This window comes from Daphnia pulicaria, chromosome 1 (assembly GCF_021234035.1).
Source record: "Daphnia pulicaria isolate SC F1-1A chromosome 1, SC_F0-13Bv2, whole genome shotgun sequence".
Classification (NCBI taxonomy): Eukaryota; Metazoa; Arthropoda; class Branchiopoda; order Diplostraca; family Daphniidae; genus Daphnia; species Daphnia pulicaria.
In genome coordinates, this window is record NC_060913.1 from 4,248,858 (window position 1) to 4,263,924 (window position 15,067).

Consider the following 15,067-nt stretch of genomic DNA (forward strand, 5'->3'; position numbering starts at 1 on the left):
TAAGGCGTCGATCACAAAAAACAAAATTCAATAGGTTGTTGTGATGTCGTTTCGAATCCGAAATAAGAGAATGGGCGAGTGGGCTAAGGCGTCGATAAAAAAACAAAATTTTTCAACTGAGTCGCATCGCATCATTATTTCCTTTATTTTCTTCATTTTTCATCGCATTCAACAAGAAACATTAAAAACATTGCATTATTTAGTTTATTTTCTTCATTTTTTATCGCATTCAACAAGAAACATTAAAAAATTGCATTATTTCCTTGCTTTTTCTTCATTTTTCATCGCATTTAACAAGAAACATTCAAAACATTGCATTATTTCCTTTATTTTCTTCATTTTTCAAAGCATTCAACAAGAAATGGATTTTTTTTTTTTACTTTTTGAACTTTGACCTTTGACCTCCTGAAACGTCTTTTCTCATCATTTTTTCGGATTTTTTGAACTTTGACCTTTGACCTCCTGAAACGTCTTTTCTCATTACTTTTTTTGATTTTTTGAACTTTGACCTTTGACCTCTTGAAACGTCTTTTTTCATCATTTTTTTGGATTTTTTGAACTTTCATTTTACGGAACTATCATTTTAATTGACTCCTGAAACGTCTTTTCTCATCATTTTTTTGGATTTTTGGATTTTTGACCTTTGACATCCTGAAACGTCTTTGCTCATCATTTTTTCGGATTTTTTGAACTTTGACCTTTGACCTTCTGAAACGTCTTTTCTCATCATTTGTTCGGATTTTTTGATTTTGGACCTCTCCACCACCTGAAAGTCTTTTCTCGTCATTTTTTCGGATTTTTTGAACTTTGACCTTTTACCTTCTGAAACGTCTTTTCTCATCATTTTTTCGGATTTTTTGAACTTTGACCTTTGACCTCCTGAAACGTCTTTACTCGTCATTTTTTCGGATTTTTTGAACTTTGACCTTTGACCTCCTGAAACGTCTTTTCTCATCATTTTTTTGGATTTTTTGAACTTTGACCTTTGACCTCCTGAAAGGTCTTTTCTATCATTTTTTCGGATTTTTTGAACTTTGACCTTTGACCTCTTGAAACGTCTTTTCTCATCATTTTTTCGGATTTTTTGATTTTTGACCTCTCCACCTCGTGAAAGTCTTTTCTCATCATTTTTTCGGATTTTTTGAACTTTTACCTTTGACCTCCTCAAACGTCTTTTTTCATCATTTTTTTGGATTTTTTGAACTTTCATTTTACGGAACTATCATTTGAATTGACTCCTGAAACGTCTTTCTCATCATTTTTCTGTCATAAGAGAAATAAGAGAATTGGCCGAGATGGGCGAGTGGGCTAAGGCGTCGATCACAAAAAAAAAAATTCAATAGAGAGTTGTGATGTCGTTTCGAATCCGAAATAAGAGAATGGGCGAGTGGGCTAAGGCGTCGATAAAAAAACAAAATTTTTCAACTGAGTCGCATCGCATCATTATTTCCTTTATTTTCTTCATTTTTCATCGCATTCAACAAGAAACATTAAAAACATTGCATTATTTAGTTTATTTTCTTCATTTTTTATCGCATTCAACAAGAAACATTAAAAAATTGCATTATTTCCTTGCTTTTTCTTCATTTTTCATCGCATTTAACAAGAAACATTCAAAACATTGCATTATTTCCTTTATTTTCTTCATTTTTCAAAGCATTCAACAAGAAATGGATTTTTTTTTTTTACTTTTTGAACTTTGACCTTTGACCTCCTGAAACGTCTTTTCTCATCATTTTTTCGGATTTTTTGAACTTTGACCTTTGACCTCCTGAAACGTCTTTTCTCATTACTTTTTTTGATTTTTTGAACTTTGACCTTTGACCTCTTGAAACGTCTTTTTTCATCATTTTTTTGGATTTTTTGAACTTTCATTTTACGGAACTATCATTTTAATTGACTCCTGAAACGTCTTTTCTCATCATTTTTTTGGATTTTTGGATTTTTGACCTTTGACATCCTGAAACGTCTTTGCTCATCATTTTTTCGGATTTTTTGAACTTTGACCTTTGACCTTCTGAAACGTCTTTTCTCATCATTTGTTCGGATTTTTTGATTTTGGACCTCTCCACCACCTGAAAGTCTTTTCTCGTCATTTTTTCGGATTTTTTGAACTTTGACCTTTTACCTTCTGAAACGTCTTTTCTCATCATTTTTTCGGATTTTTTGAACTTTGACCTTTGACCTCCTGAAACGTCTTTACTCGTCATTTTTTCGGATTTTTTGAACTTTGACCTTTGACCTCCTGAAACGTCTTTTCTCATCATTTTTTTGGATTTTTTGAACTTTGACCTTTGACCTCCTGAAAGGTCTTTTCTATCATTTTTTCGGATTTTTTGAACTTTGACCTTTGACCTCTTGAAACGTCTTTTCTCATCATTTTTTCGGATTTTTTGATTTTTGACCTCTCCACCTCGTGAAAGTCTTTTCTCATCATTTTTTCGGATTTTTTGAACTTTTACCTTTGACCTCCTCAAACGTCTTTTTTCATCATTTTTTTGGATTTTTTGAACTTTCATTTTACGGAACTATCATTTGAATTGACTCCTGAAACGTCTTTCTCATCATTTTTCTGTCATAAGAGAAATAAGAGAATTGGCCGAGATGGGCGAGTGGGCTAAGGCGTCGATCACAAAAAAAAAATTCAATAGAGAGTTGTGATGTCGTTTCGAATCCGAAATAAGAGAATGGGCGAGTGGGCTAAGGCGTCGATAAAAAACAAAATTTTTCAACTGAGTCGCATCGCATCATTATTTCCTTTATTTTCTTCATTTTTCATCGCATTCAACAAGAAACATTAAAAACATTGCATTATTTAGTTTATTTTCTTCATTTTTTATCGCATTCAACAAGAAACATTAAAAAATTGCATTATTTCCTTGCATTTTCTTCATTTTTCATCGCATTTAACAAGAAACATTCAAAACTTTGCATTATTTCCTTTATTTTCTTCATTTTTCAAAGCATTCAACAAGAAATGGATTTTTTTTTTTTACTTTTTGAACTTTGACCTTTGACCTCCTGAAACGTCTTTTCTCATCATTTTTTCGGATTTTTTGAACTTTGACCTTTGACCTCCTAAAAAGTCTTTTCTCATCATTTTTTCGGATTTTTTGAACTTTGACCTTTGACCTCCTGAAACGTCTTTTCTCATCATTTTTTCGGATTTTTTGATTTTTGACCTCTCCACCTCGTGAAAGTCTTTTCTCATCATTTTTTCGGATTTTTTGAACTTTTACCTTTGACCTCCTCAAACGTCTTTTCTCATCATTTTTTCGGAATTTTTGATTTTTGACCTCTCCATCTCGTGAAAGTCTTTTCTCATCATTTCTTCGGATTTTTTGAACTTTTACCTTTGACCTCCTCAAACGTCTTTTTTCATAATTTTTTTGTATTTTTTGAACTTTGACCTTTGACCTCCTGAATTGTCTTTTCTCATCATTTTTTTGGATTTTTTGAAGTTTCATTTTACGGAACTATCATTTGAATTGACTCCTGAAACGTCTTTTCTCATCATTTTTTCGGATTTTTTGAACTTTGACCTTCGACCTCCTGAAACGTCTTTTCTCATCATTTTTTTGTATTTTTTGAACTTTGACTTTTGACCTCTTAAAACGTCTATTCTCATCATTTTTTTGGATTTTTTGAACTTTCATTTTACGGAACTATCATTTGAATTGACTCCTGAAACGTCTTTTCTCATCATTTTTTCGGATTTTTTTATTTTGGACCTCTTCACCTCCTGAAAGTCTTTTCTCATCATTTTTTCGGATTTTTTGAACTTTGACCTTTGACCTCCTGAAACGTCTTTTCTCATCATTTTTTTGGATTTTTTGAACTTTTATTTTACGGAACTATCATTTGAATTGACTCCTGAAACGTCTTTTCTCATTATTTTTTTTGGATTTTTTGAACTTTCATTTTACGGAAGTATCATTTGAATTGACTCCTGAAACGTCTTTCTCATCATTTTTCTGTCATAAGAGAAATAAGAGAATTGGCCGAGATGGGCGAGTGGGCTAAGGCGTCGATCAAAAAAAAAATTCAATAGAGAGTTGTGATGTCGTTTCGAATCCGAAATAAGAGAATGGGCGAGTGGGCTAAGGCGTCGATAAAAAACAAAATTTTTCAACTGAGTCGCATCGCATCATTTTTTCTCATCATTTTTTCGGATTTTTAGAACTTTGACCTTTGACCTTCTGATTCGTCTTTTCTCATCATTTTTTCGGATTTTTTTATTTTGGACCTCTCCACCTCTTAAAAGTCTTTTCTCATCATTTTTTCGGATTTTTTGAACTTTGACCTTTGACCTCCTGAAACGTCTTTTCTCATCATTTTTTTGAATTTTTTGAACTTTCATTTTACGGAACTATCATTTGAATTTACTCCTGAAACGTCTTTTCTCATCATTTTTTTGGATTTTTTGATTTTTGACCTTTGACCTCCTGAAAGGTCTTTTCTATCATTTTTTCGGATTTTTTGAACTTTGACCTTTGACCTTCTGAAACGTCTTTTCTCATCATTTTTTCGGATTTTTTGATTTTGGACCTCTCCACCTCCTGAAAGTCTTTTCTCATCATTTTTTTGGATTTTTTGAACTTTCATTTTACGGAACTATCATTTGAATTGACTCCTGAAACTTCTTTCTCATCATTTTTCTGTCATAAGAGAAATAAGAGAATTGGCCGAGATGGGCGAGTGGGCTAAGGCGTCGATCACAAAAAAAAAATTCAATAGAGAGTTGTGATGTCGTTTCGAATCCGAAATAAGAGAATGGGCGAGTGGGCTAAGGCGTCGATAAAAAAACAAAATTTTTCAACTGAGTCGCATCGCATCATTATTTCCTTTATTTTCTTCATTTTTCATCGCATTCAACAAGAAACATTAAAAACATTGCATTATTTAGTTTATATTCTTCATTTTTTATCGCATTCAACAAGAAACATTAAAAACATTGCATTATTTCCTTTATTTTCTTCATTTTTCAAAGCATTCAACAAGAAATGGATTTTTTTTTAACTTTTTGAACTTTGACCTTTGACCTCCTGAAACCTCTTTTCTAATCATTTTTTTGGATTTTTTGATTTTTGACCTTTGACCTCCTGAAAGGTCTTTTTCATCATTTTTTCGGATTTTTTGAACTTTGACCTTCGACCTCCTGAAACGTCTTTTCTCATCATTTTTTCGGATTTTTTGAACTTTGACCTTTGACCTTCTGAAACGTCTTTTCTCATCATTTTTTCGGATTTTTTGATTTTGGACCTCTCCATCTCGTGAAAGTCTTTTCTCATCATTTCTTCGGATTTTTTGAACTTTTACCTTTGACCTCCTCAAACGTCTTTTTTCATCATTTTTTTGTATTTTTTGAACTTTGACCTTTAACCTCCTGAAATGTCTTTTCTCATCATTTTTTTGGATTTTTTGAACTTTCATTTTACGAAACTATCATTTGAATTGACTCCTGAAACGTCTTTTCTCATCATTTTTTCGGATTTTTTGAACTTTGACCTTCGACCTCCTGAAACGTCTTTTCTCATCTTTTTTTGGATTTTTTGATTTTGGACATCTCCACCTCCTGAAAGTCTTTTCTCATCATTTTTTTGTATTTTTTGAACTTTGACCTTTGACCTCTTGAAACGTCTATTCTCATCATTTTTTTGGATTTTTTGAACTTTCATTTTACGAAACTATTATTTGAATTGACTCCTGAAACGTCTTTTCTCATTATTTTTTTTGGATTTTTTGAACTTTCATTTTACGGAAGTATCATTTGAATTGACTCCTGAAACGTCTTTCTCATCATTTTTCTGTCATAAGAGAAATAAGAGAATTGGCCGAGATGGGCGAGTGGGCTAAGGCGTCGATCACAAAAAAAAAATGTAATAGAGAGTTGTGATGTCGTTTCGAATCCGAAATAAGAGAATGGGCGAGTGGGCTAAGGCGTCGATAAAAAAACAAAATTTTTCAACTGAGTCGCATCGCATCATTATTTCCTTTATTTTCTTCATTTTTCATCGCATTCAACAAGAAACATTAAAAACATTGCATTATTTAGTTTATATTCTTTATTTTTTATCGCATTCAACAAGAAACATTAAAAACATTGCATTATTTCCTTTATTTTCTTCATTTTTCAAAGCATTCAACAAGAAATGGATTTTTTTTTTAACTTTTTTAACTTTGACCTTTGACCTCCTGAAACCTCTTTTCTAATCATTTTTTCGGATTTTTTGAACTTTGACCTTTGACCTTCTGAAACGTCTTTTCTCATCATTTTTTCGGATTTTTTGAACTTTGACCTTTGACCTTCTGAAACGTCTTTTCTCATCATTTTTTCGGATTTTTTGATTTTGGACCTCTCCACCTCCTGAAAGGTCTTTTTCATCATTTTTTCGGATTTTTTGAACTTTGACCTTCGACCTCCTGAAACGTCTTTTCTCATCATTTTTTCGGATTTTTTGAACTTTGACCTTTGACCTTCTGAAACGTCTTTTCTCATCATTTTTTCGGATTTTTTGAACTTTGACCTTTGACCTCCTGAAACGTCTTTTCTCATCATTTTTTCGGATTTTTTGATTTTTGACCTCTCCACCTCGTGAAAGTCTTTTCTCATCATTTTTTCGGATTTTTTGAATTTTTACCTTTGACCTCCTCAAACGTCTTTTTTCATCATTTTTTTGGATTTTTTGAACTTTCATTTTACGGAACTATCATTTGAATTGACTCCTGAAACGTCTTTCTCATCATTTTTCTGTCATAAGAGAAATAAGAGAATTGGCCGAGATGGGCGAGTGGACTAAGGCGTCGATCACAAAAAAAAAATTCAATAGAGAGTTGTGATGTCGTTTCGAATCCGAAATAAGAGATGGGCGAGTGGGCTAAGGCGTCGATAAAAAAACAAAAATTTTTCAACTGAGTCGCATCGCATCATTATTTCCTTTATTTTCTTCATTTTTCATCGCATTCAACAAGAAACATTAAAAACATTGCATTATTTAGTTATATTCTTCATTTTTTATCGCATTCAACAAGAAACATTAAAAACATTGCATTATTTCCTTTATTTTCTTCATTTTTCAAAGCATTCAACAAGAAATGGATTTTTTTTTTTAACTTTTTGAACTTTGACCTTTGACCTCCTGAAACGTCTTTTTCTCATCATTTTTTTGAATTTTTTGAACTTTCATTTTACGGAACTATCATTTGAATTGACTCCTGAAACGTCTTTTCTCATCATTTTTTCGGATTTTTTGAACTTTTACCTTTGACCTCCTAAAAAGTATTTTCTCATCATTTTTTCGGATTTTTTGAACTTTTACCTTTGACCTCCTGAAACGTCTTTTCTCATCATTTTATCGGATTTTTTGATTTTTGACCTCTCCATCTCGTGAAAGTCTTTTCTCATCATTTCTTCGGATTTTTTGAACTTTTACCTTTGACCTCCTCAAACGTCTTTTTTCATCATTTTTTTGTATTTTTTGGAACTTTGACCTTTAACCTCCTGAAATGTCTTTTCTCATCAATTTTTTGGATTTTTTGAACTTTCATTTTACGAAACTATCATTTGAATTGACTCCTGAAACGTCTTTTCTCATCATTTTTTCGGATTTTTTGAACTTTGACCTTCGACCTCCTGAAACGTCTTTTCTCATCTTTTTTTGGATTTTTTGATTTTGGACATCTCCACCTCCTGAAAGTCTTTTCTCATCATTTTTTTTGTATTTTTTGAACTTTGACCTTTGACCTCTTGAAACGTCTATTTCTCATCATTTTTTTTGGATTTTTTGAACTTTCATTTTACGAAACTATTATTTGAATTGACTCCTGAAACGTCTTTTCTCATTATTTTTTTTGGATTTTTTGAACTTTCATTTTACGGAAGTATCATTTGAATTGACTCCTGAAACGTCTTTCTCATCATTTTTCTGTCATAAGAGAAATAAGAGAATTGGCCGAGATGGGCGAGTGGGCTAAGGCGTCGATCACAAAAAAAAAAATGTAATAGAGAGTTGTGATGTCGTTTCGAATCCGAAATAAGAGAATGGGCGAGTGGGCTAAGGCGTCGATAAAAAAACAAAATTTTTCAACTGAGTCGCATCGCATCATTATTTCCTTTATTTTCTTCATTTTTCATCGCATTCAACAAGAAACATTAAAAACATTGCATTATTTAGTTTATATTCTTCATTTTTTATCGCATTCAACAAGAAACATTAAAAAACATTGCATTATTTCCTTTATTTTCTTCATTTTTCAAAGCATTCAACAAGAAATGGATTTTTTTTTTAACTTTTTTAACTTTGACCTTTGACCTCCTGAAACCTCTTTTCTAATCATTTTTTTGGATTTTTTGATTTTTGACCTTTGACCTCCTGAAAGGTCTTTTTCATCATTTTTTTCGGATTTTTTGAACTTTGACCTTCGACCTCCTGAAACGTCTTTTCTCATCATTTTTTCGGATTTTTTGAACTTTGACCTTTGACCTTCTGAAACGTCTTTTCTCATCATTTTTTCGGATTTTTTGAACTTTGACCTTTGACCACCTGAAACCTCTTTTCTAATCATTTTTTTGGATTTTTTGATTTTTGACCTTTGACCTCCTGAAAGGTCTTTTTCATCAATTTTTTCGGATTTTTTGAACTTTGACCTTCGACCTCCTGAAACGTCTTTTTCTCATCATTTTTTCGGATTTTTGATTTTTGACCTCTCCATCTCGTGAAAGTCTTTTCTCATCATTTTTTCGGATTTTTTGAACTTTTACCTTTGACCTCCTCAAACGTCTTTTTTCATCATTTTTTTGTATTTTTTGAACTTTGACCTTTGACCTCCTGAAATGTCTTTTCTCATCATTTTTTTGGATTTTTTGAACTTTCATTTTACGGAACTATCATTTGAATTGACTCCTGAAACGTCTTTTCTCATCATTTTTTCGGATTTTTTGAACTTTGACCTTCGACCTCCTGAAACGTCTTTTTTCATCATTTTTTCGGATTTTTTGATTTTGGACCTCTCCACCTCCTGAAAGTCTATTCTCATCATTTTTTTTGTATTTTTTGAACTTTGACCTTTGACCTCTTGAAACGTCTATTCTCATCATTTTTTTGGATTTTTTAAACTTTCATTTTACGGAACTATCATTTGAATTGACTCCTGAAACGTCTTTTCTCATTATTTTTTTTTGATTTTTTGAACTTTCATTTTACGGAAGTATCATTTGAATTGACTCCTGAAACGTCTTTCTCATCATTTTTCTGTCATAAGAGAAATAAGAGAATTGGCCGAGATGGGCGGAGTGGGCTAAGGCGTCGATCACAAAAAAAAAATTCAATAGAGAGGTTGTGATGTCGTTTCGAATCCGAAATAAGAGAATGGGCGAGTGGGCTAAGGCGTCGATAAAAAAACAAAATTTTTCAACTGAGTCGCATCGCATCATTAATTCCTTTATTTTCTTCATTTTTCATCGCATTCAACAAGAAACATTAAAAACTTTGCATTATTTAGTTTATATTCTTCATTTTTTATCGCATTCAACAAGAAACATTAAAAACATTGCATTATTTCCTTTATTTTCTTCATTTTTCAAAGCATTCAACAAGAAATGGATTTTTTTTTTTAACTTTTTGAACTTTTACCTTTTACCTCCTGAAACGTCTTTTCTCATCATTTTTTTGAATTTTTTGAACTTTCATTTTACGGAACTATCATTTGAATTGACTCCTGAAACGTCTTTTCTCATCATTTTTTCGGATTTTTTGAACTTTTACCTTTGACCTCCTAAAAAGTATTTTCTCATCATTTTTTCGGATTTTTTGAACTTTGACCTTTGACCTCCTGAAACGTCTTTTCTCATCATTTTATCGGATTTTTTGATTTTTGACCTCTCCATCTCGTGAAAGTCTTTTCTCATCATTTCTTCGGATTTTTTGAACTTTTACCTTTGACCTCCTCAAACGTCTTTTTTCATAATTTTTTTGTATTTTTTGAACTTTGACCTTTGACCTCCTGAAATGTCTTTTCTCATCATTTTTTTGGATTTTTTGAACTTTCATTTTACGGAACTATCATTTGAATTGACTCCTGAAACGTCTTTTCTCATCATTTTTTCGGATTTTTTGAACTTTGACCTTCGACCTCCTGAAACGTCTTTTCTCATCATTTTTTCGGATTTTTTTATTTTGGACCTCTCCACCTCATGAAAGTCTTTTCGCATCATTTTTTCTCATCATTTTTTCGGATTTTTTGAACTTTGACCTTTGACCTCCTGAAACGTCTTTTCTCATCATTTTTTTTGGATTTTTGGATTTTTGACCTTTGACCTCCTGAAACGTCTTTTCTCATCATTTTTTTGGATTTTTGGATTTTTGACCTTTGACCTCCTGAAAGTCTTTTCTCATCATTTTTTTGTATTTTTTGAATTTTGACCTTTGACCTCTTGAAACGTCTATTCTCATCATTTTTTTGGATTTTTTGAACTTTCATTTTACGGAACTATCATTTGAATTGACTCCTGAAACGTCTTTTCTCATCATTTTTTTGAATATTTTGAACTTTCATTTTACGGAACTATCATTTGAATTTACTCCTGAAACGTCTTTTCTCATCATTTTTTTGGACTTTTTGATTTTTGACCTTTGACCTCCTAAAAGGTCTTTTTCATCATTTTTTCGGATTTTTTGAACTTTGACCTTTGACCTTCTGAAACGTGTTTTCTCATCATTTTTTCGGATTTTTTGAACTTTGACCTTTGACCTTCTGAAACGTCTTTTCTCATCATTTTTTCGGATTTTTTGATTTTGGACCTCTTCACCTCTTAAAAGTCTTTTCTCATCATTTTTTCGGATTTTTTGAACTTTGACCTTTGACCTCCTGAAACGTCTTTTCTCATCATTTTTTTGAATTTTTTGAACTTTCATTTTACGGAACTATCATTTGAATTGACTCCTAAAACGTCTTTTCTCATCATTTTTTTGGATTTTTTTATTTTTGACCTTTGACCTCCTGAAAGGTCTTTTTCATCATTTTTTCGGATTTTTTGAACTTTGACCTTTGACCTTCTGAAACGTGTTTTCTCATCATTTTTTCGGATTTTTTGAACTTTGACCTTTGACCTTCTGAAACGTCTTTTCTCATCATTTTTTCGGATTTTTTGATTTTGGACCTCTTCACCTCTTAAAAGTCTTTTCTCATCATTTTTTCGGATTTTTTGAACTTTGACCTTTGACCTCCTGAAACGTCTTTTCTCATCATTTTTTTGAATTTTTTGAACTTTCATTTTACGGAACTATCATTTGAATTGACTCCTAAAACGTCTTTTCTCATCATTTTTTTGGATTTTTTGATTTTTGACCTTTGACCTCCTGAAAGGTCTTTTTCATCATTTTTTCGGATTTTTTGAACTTTGATCTTCGACCTCCTGAAACGTCTTTTCTCATCATTTTTTCGGATTTTTTGAACTTTGACCTTTGACCTTCTGAAACGTCTTTTCTCATCATTTTTTCGGATTTTTTGATTTTGGATCTCTCCACCTCCTGAAAGTCTTTTCTCATCATTTTTTTGTATTTTTTGAACTTTGACCTTTGACCTCTTGAAAAGTCTATTCTCATCATTTTTTTGGATTTTTTGAACTTTCATTTTACGGAACTATCATTTGAATTGACTCCTGAAACGTCTTTTCTCATCATTTTTTTGAATTTTTTGAACTTTCATTTTACGGAACTATCATTTGAATTTACTCCTGAAACGTCTTTTCTCATCATTTTTTTGGATTTTTGGATTTTTGACCTTTGACCTCCTGAAAGGTCTTTTTCATCATTTTTTCGGATTTTTTGAACTTTGACCTTTGACCTTCTGAAACGTCTTTTCTCATCATTTTTTCGGATTTTTTGATTTTGGACCTCTCCACCTCCTGAAAGTCTTTTCTCATCATTTTTTTGGATTTTTTGAACTTTTATTTTACGGAACTATCATTTGAATTGACTCCTGAAACTTCTTTCTCATCATTTTTCTGTCATAAGAGAAATAAGAGAATTGGACGAGATGGGCGAGTGGTCTAAGGCGTCGATCACAAAAAAAAAATTCAATAGAGAGTTGTGATGTCGTTTCGAATCCGAAATAAGAGAATGGGCGAGTGGGCTAAGGCGTCGATAAAAAAACAAAATTTTTCAACTGAGTCGCATCGCATCATTATTTCCTTTATTTTCTTCATTTTTCATCGCATTCAACAAGAAACATTAAAAACATTGCATTATTTAGTTTATTTTCTTCATTTTTTATCGCATTCAACAAGAAACATTAAAAAATTGCATTATTTCCTTGCATTTTCTTCATTTTTCATCGCATTTAACAAGAAACATTCAAAACTTTGCATTATTTCCTTTATTTTCTTCATTTTTCAAAGCATTCAACAACAAATGGATTTTTTTTTTTTACTTTTTGAACTTTGACCTTTGACCTCCTGAAACGTCTTTTCTCATCATTTTTTCGGATTTTTTGAACTTTGACCTTTGACCTCCTAAAAAGTATTTTCTCATCATTTTTTCGGATTTTTTGATTTTTGACCTCTCCACCTCGTGAAAGTCTTTTCTCATCATTTTTTCGGATTTTTTGAACTTTTACCTTTGACCTCCTCAAACGTCTTTTTTCATCATTTTTTTGGATTTTTTGAACTTTCATTTTACGGAACTATCATTTGAATTGACTCCTGAAACGTCTTTCTCATCATTTTTCTGTCATAAGAGAAATAAGAGAATTGGCCGAGATGGGCGAGTGGGCTAAGGCGTCGATCACAAAAAAAAAATTCAATAGAGAGTTGTGATGTCGTTTCGAATCCGAAATAAGAGAATGGGCGAGTGGGCTAAGGCGTCGATAAAAAAACAAAATTTTTCAACTGAGTCGCATCGCATCATTAATTCCTTTATTTTCTTCATTTTTCATCGCATTCAACAAGAAACATTAAAAACTTTGCATTATTTAGTTTATATTCTTCATTTTTTATCGCATTCAACAAGAAACATTAAAAACATTGCATTATTTCCTTTATTTTCTTCATTTTTCAAAGCATTCAACAAGAAATGGATTTTTTTTTTAACTTTTTGAACTTTTACCTTTGACCTCCTGAAACGTCTTTTCTCATCATTTTTTTGAATTTTTTGAACTTTCATTTTACGGAACTATCATTTGAATTGACTCCTGAAACGTCTTTTCTCATCATTTTTTCGGATTTTTTGAATTTTTACCTTTGACCTCCTAAAAAGTATTTTCTCATCATTTTTTCGGCTTTTTGAACTTTGACCTTTGACCTCCTGAAACGTCTTTTCTCAGCATTTTTTTGGATTTTTTGATTTTTGACCTTTGACCTCCTGAAACGTCTTTTCTCATCATTTTTTTGAATTTTTTGAACTTTCATTTGACGGAACTATCATTTGAATTAACTCCTGAAACGTCTTTTCTCATCATTTTTTTGGATTTTTTGATTTTTGACCTTTGACCTCCTGAAAGGTCTTTTTCATCATTTTTTCGGATTTTTTGATTTTTGACCTTCGACCTCCTGAAACGTCTTTTCTCATCATTTTTTCGGATTTTTTTATTTTTGACCTCTCCACCTCCTGAAAGTCTTTTCTCATCATTTTTTTGTATTTTTTGAACTTTGACCTTTGACCTCTTGAAACGTCTATTCTCATCATTTTTTTGGATTTTTTGAACTTTCATTTTACGGAACTATCATTTGAATTGACTCCTGAAACGTCTTTTCTCATTATTTTTTTTGGATTTTTTGAACTTTCATTTTACGGAAGTATCATTTGAATTGACTCCTTCTTTCTCATCATTTTTATGTCATAAGAGAAATAAGAGAATTGGCCGAGATGGGCGAGTGGGCTAAGGCGTCGATCAAAAAAAAAATTCAATAGAGAGTTGTGATGTCGTTTCGAATCCGAAATAAGAGAATGGGCGAGTGGGCTAAGGCGTCGATAAAAAACAAAACTTTTCTACTGAGTCGCATCGCATCATTTTTTCTCATCATTTTTTCGGATTTTTTGAACTTTGACCTTTGACCTCCTGAAACGTCTTTTCTCATCATTTTTTTGGATTTTTTGATTTTTGACCTTTGACCTCCTGAAACGTCTTTTCTCATCATTTTTTTGTATTTTTTGAGCTTTGACCTTTGACCTCCTGAAACGTCTTTTCTCATCATTTTTTTTGGATTTTTGGATTTTTGACCTTTGACCTCCTGAAACGTCTTTTCTCATCATTTTTTTGGATTTTTGGATTTTTGACCTTTGACCTCCTGAAACGTCTTTTCTCATCATTTTTTTGTATTTTTTGAACTTTGACCTTTGACCTCCTGAAACGTCTTTTCTCATCATTTTTTCGGATTTTTTGAACTTTGACCTTTGACCTCCTGAAACGTCTTTTCTCATCATTTTTTTGAATTTTTTGAACTTTCATTTGACGGAACTATCATTTGAATTGACTCCTGAAATGTCTTTTCTCAGCATTTTTTTGGATTTTTTGATTTTTGACCTTTGACCTCCTGAAACATCTTTTCTCATCATTTTTTCGGATTTTTTGAACTTTGACCTTTGACCTCCTGAAACGTCTTTTCTCATCATTTTTTTGAATTTTTTGAACTTTCATTTGACGGAACTATCATTTGAATTAACTCCTGAAACGTCTTTTCTCATCATTTTTTTGGATTTTTTGATTTTTGACCTTTGACCTCCTGAAAGGTCTTTTTCATCATTTTTTCGGATTTTTTGAACTTTGACCTTCGACCTCCTGAAACGTCTTTTCTCATCATTTTTTTGGATTTTTTGATTTTTGACCTTTGACCTCCTGAAAGGTCTTTTTCATCATTTTTTTGGATTTTTTGAACTTTCATTTTACGGAAGTATCATTTGAATTGACTCCTGAAACTTCTTTCTCATCATTTTTATGTCATAAGAGAAATAAGAGAATTGGCCGAGATGGGCGAGTGGGCTAAGGCGTCGATCAAAAAAAAAAATTCAATAGAGAGTTGTGATGTCGTTTCGAATCCGAAATAAGAGAATGGGCGAGTGGGCTAAGGCGT